Genomic DNA, 4,642 nt, shown 5'->3' with positions numbered 1-4,642 from the left:
GGTAGGAATGATCATTGATTACAGTGGAAATTCATCTTTATATAGCCATATGGAAATAAATCCCCATATTAGCCACCTAAAAAGGGAGTAAGTGTTCTCTGTCTCTTAATAAACTTAGTTGATTGCAAAAGTACATTCTCAGAGAACTCCCCTGGCCTATGGAAGTAAACCATGGAGATCAGAGAAACCGTTGACTCCATTAGACCATACCCTCAGGAGGTATCTCTTCAGTGACTCAGTTTCTGTTTGAACTACTGCAAATAACCCAGCTCCTTAGTGGAGAAGGTCTGTTCTCTCTGCTTCGTCAGAGCTCGGAGTCACCCTCAGGAGCAGTGTTAAGATGTGCCTGGAGTTTTCTTGGCTACCTCATTCTCTTCCTGTCTTACTTTGATCTCAGTAGGAGCTAAGGTGAGTTGCTGACTTTGCCCCTTCAGTCTCCAGCCCCATCAGGAGAAATCTCTTCACTTGCATGCCCTTCTAGCTCCATTAGCTGACCCTCAGCTTTCATTGCACATTCCCTGGAAGCTGAGACCTCTGTCTCTAGGTGCTGAATGTGCTGGCCCAGTTTACTCACGTTTCATTTTACTAACAGTTCAACTTATGCAGAACAGTCAACAACAAGCAGGAAACGCTGAAGTTGCTGCTTTGTTTATCCTCTAAGTTAACCTCTAAGACCCACTGAGCTCCTATCTCTCTGCCTGAGCAGGAACTGCTTCCTGTTCCATAGAGAGTCCTACATGATCAGGAAGGCTCTTGCAACTGAGAGCTATGCATTATCCTACCATCTGATCACCATGGCCTCCATATTTACACCATTTTTTCCCTCAATTCAATCTCAATGTGACTTATATGAATTGATGCAGAATGAAGGAACAGAATCACCAGTAATGTTGTTCCATAGAACAATAGTGTTGTAAAGATGATTGTGAAACTCTTAGGAATTCTGATCAACACAATGACCAACCATGATTCCAGAGCACTCATAAAGTAACATGCCCGCCTTTTGATAGGCAATGACCCTTTTTTTTTTCGGACATGGCCCGTGGGATAATTTGGTTTGCTTGACTATAAGTGTTTGAAACAGGGGGTTTGTTTTCCTTAACTGAAGTGGGAGGAATAGGAGAAAGGTTTTTGTTGATTGAAAAAACAAACAGGTCTGAGACAGTGGGCATGGACTGGAGGCGGGAGGTGGACTCGAGGCACCGCCTCCCCGGGAGAGCCCACGTGCTGGGGGCGGGGCGGTTGAAACGGTTCTCTGGCACGCGATGGGGGGTGGGGGGGTGATGAATACAAAACACATGTAAAGTGCTTCAGTGAAGATCAGAGATATGGTGCCAAAGGTTATGAGGCCAAAACTAACAAAGGAGATGTTTAACAACAAGAATGGATTCAGAAGATTCATGAAGTAATGAAGAAACCCAGTATTAGCCCCAAATTGCGGAAGATTTTAGAAAAAGTTAGTGGTTTTGACAACATTTCAAGAAAAAAGGCCAAATTTCAGAATTGGATGAAGAACAGTTTAAAAATTTATAACGATTCTCTTCAGGAACAGGCGTGGAATATCTTTTCTGAAGCTACCAGCAATGGACCAAATACAAAAGAGCAAGAGAAAGAGCCTCTCAGTCAGGAGGAGAGTCAACATTCAGAAAACAAAGTTAAGATGACACCCACTGAAGTCAGTGAAAAAACAGCTGGACAACCAGAGGGGAAGCAGAACAAGCGAGAAGGCAAGGAAGAAGGACAGAAGAACAGGAAAAAAAGAAAAGAAAGAGCTGAAGTTAGAAAACCATCAAGAAAATTCAAGCGATCAGAAATCCAAAAAGCACAGGAGGGGCCAGGGAGAAGAACTTGATGCCACAGAGGAAGAAATGCCAGAAATGAGCAACCCAGAAAAAAAGAAAAGTAAGAAGAAGAAAAAAAAAAAACAAGAAGGAATATGCAACAGAATCAGAAGTGAATGGAAATGGGAATCATGTTGAAATGATGACAGAAGAAGAGATGAAAGCACCTGCAGAAAAAAAGGAAACGTAAGCATTCAGAAGAAGAAGCTGATTCTACGAAGAAAAAAAATGAAACATACAGAAGACACTGATGTGGAGACTGAAGAAAGTGAAACACCTATGAAAGGGAAATTCAACTGGAAAGGAACTATCAAAGCTGTTCTGAAACAGGCCCCCAACAATGAAATATCAGTTAAAAAGTTAAGGAAAAAAAATTTTAGCGCAATACTATGCAGTGACTAACGAACACCACAAATCTGAAGAGGAGCTGCTGGTCATCTTTAACAAGAAGATCAGCAAGAACCCCAGCTTCAGGCTCTTAAAGGAAAAAGTAAAACTTTTGAAATGAGCATTTTCCTACTGGGTTAAGGAATGCACACTGTTCCTGATTTCTGCCTCCACCATCCATCACTATTTGTAAAACAGTGGAGAATTTGACAGCCACTCAGATTTTGTGGTGTTGTTTTTTAAATGTTAAGGAAAATGTATATTTTTGGTAGAACGTTTAATTGAAAGTAAAGATAATTGCTGCCAAAAAAAATAAAAAATAAAACTAAAAGCCATCATTATCGATAGTGGGCATAAATAGAATGCCTTTACAGTAAGATCAAAAGAAAAAGCAAAGATGTCCATTATTATCTTCATTACTATTCAATAAAGTGGTAGAAACCTTAGTTGTTGCAAGACAGGGAAAAAGAAATTGAAGGAATAAGGAGAGACAAAGAAGAAACATAACTACTGTTCTTTTGGCAGATGATATGATGGGAATCCTAGACAGTCAACTAAAAAAATTAATTGAAATAATTTCATCAAAGTTGCAGACTATAAAATGAACCCACGTGAATCATCAGCACTTCTGAATACTGCCACCAAATAACTACAGAAAGTATAAATTACTTGAGAGTCCACTTGCCAAGACACACACACAAATTATATGAATACAACTATAAAACTTTATGAAAATAAAGACATTAAATAGTTGCTCAAGAGTTGACCAAGCCAATATAATAAAAATATCAATACTGCCTAATTAGCTTATTTAATTCCATATCAACCAAATAAGCAAAGGATTACTTTTCAGAGTTAGCAAAATCAAAATTTATCTGTAGGAACAAAAGATCTCTGCCCTCAACGAGTTTGTAACCTTGTTGAAAAAAGAAACATATCAAGGAATTATAGAAAGACAGAAAATAAACTGCAAAATTAAAAATTAAGTGCCAGTAATGGTGACATTAAGTGTTTTGGGTTATCAGAAAGGGAAGATATTAAATGATGGCTCTAGTGGTGCCTGGGAAAGATTCATTAATGAGGTGGTACTTTAAGTGAGCCTTTAAAGATAGAAAGTTTTTGTATAGATGAAGAGAAAGGGATTTTAACAACAAAGGTTACTAAAGAAGTTAATAGAGAACACTTTCCCCAACCCCAGATCCAGAGATTGGCACAAATCCATAGCAAGTTGTATTTGTCTGCAAAACTTGACTACTGAAGGACCTATAGTCTCAAGAGAAAGAAAACTGTTAAAACTTGTAAACCTAAAAGCAGACTCGTTTTCCCCCTCTGCCTCTTTTTTCCTTGATCTTGAAAAAAGTATTGATGCATTTTTGTCTTGACCTTGTGGTGCATATACATTCTGGGGGCAGAGGACCACCCACACTTGTGTTAGCAGGCTGAGTCCCCAGAGCATACCTGCTAAATCTCTTCTTGGGATCCAGAGGTAGCTCTGAAGGAAGGGCTGGGTTGTCTTCCTAATATGAACCTACATCAGTGGTTTCTCTTTATGATTATTAGTCAATTAGTCTACCAAAAATTTACAACCATCACATACAGAGTCCAGGGGAAATTGGACTCATAACATAGAAAGTATATATACCAAAGGGATAACTCAAAACAGCTCCTTGTTGCTGGAAGTTCTTTTCATCCCTTCATGGCATGCTCATGAAATTCCTTTCAGATATGATGCAGCTTTTCAGTTAGGCTCTTCATAGATCTTTGGACCTTTTCCGGTACTTTATCCAGTATATTCTTTGTTCCTAATGTGCACATTTCTGCTAATCGCTGTTGTCCCAAGGACACTGCTAGGACAATGATAAAAAAATTTCAAAACCTCCACCTAAAAAAAGGGTTATCTGAAGTAATTTCTCCTCTCTGCTCCAGGCACTTGAATCACTTTCTTGGGCCTGAACTAGCTCTACTTTGTAGATGACCCACAGGGCATGAAAAAATTTCAGACAATCTGAACTCATTTCCTGTGTGTTCCTAGTTGATCAAGTACTTTTCCAACACTTCATCCAAAACCTGTGATTGGCTCAATACCTGGTTAAGGTAACAGGACTTAATATCTTGACAGTTTAAATACAGTGGGGTGATTTCATAAATTCAATTGATGTCCTGCCACCAAATTTTACTGTTTTTGTGTGCCTCCCCATCTCATTGAATATTCCTTCATAACAAAGAAAAGCAATTAATTGTTTTTCATTCAAGTTTATTTTATTTTCAATTCCAGATTCTCTCCTTCCCCTAACCTCTCACCCACCCATTTAAAAGGCAAAAAAATGCAAAACCCATTACCAACATGAAGTCATGCAAAACCAATATCCTCATTAGTAAAGTTCTGCCCCACCTCCTGCAAAAAAAAAAATAAT

General features: G+C 38.8%; 1 pseudogene; it reads left to right on the top strand.

The window, feature by feature from the left end:
- Positions 1 to 1,170: 1,170 nt before the first annotated feature.
- On the top strand, positions 1,171 to 2,491 carry LOC114048307 (annotated as a pseudogene).
- The last annotated feature ends 2,151 nt before the right edge of the window (positions 2,492 to 4,642 follow it).

Source organism: Vombatus ursinus, unplaced genomic scaffold, assembly GCF_900497805.2.
Source record: "Vombatus ursinus unplaced genomic scaffold, bare-nosed wombat genome assembly UNPS02014792.1, whole genome shotgun sequence".
Taxonomy (NCBI): domain Eukaryota; kingdom Metazoa; phylum Chordata; class Mammalia; order Diprotodontia; family Vombatidae; genus Vombatus; species Vombatus ursinus.
This window is presented reverse-complemented; position numbering and strand designations above follow the sequence as displayed.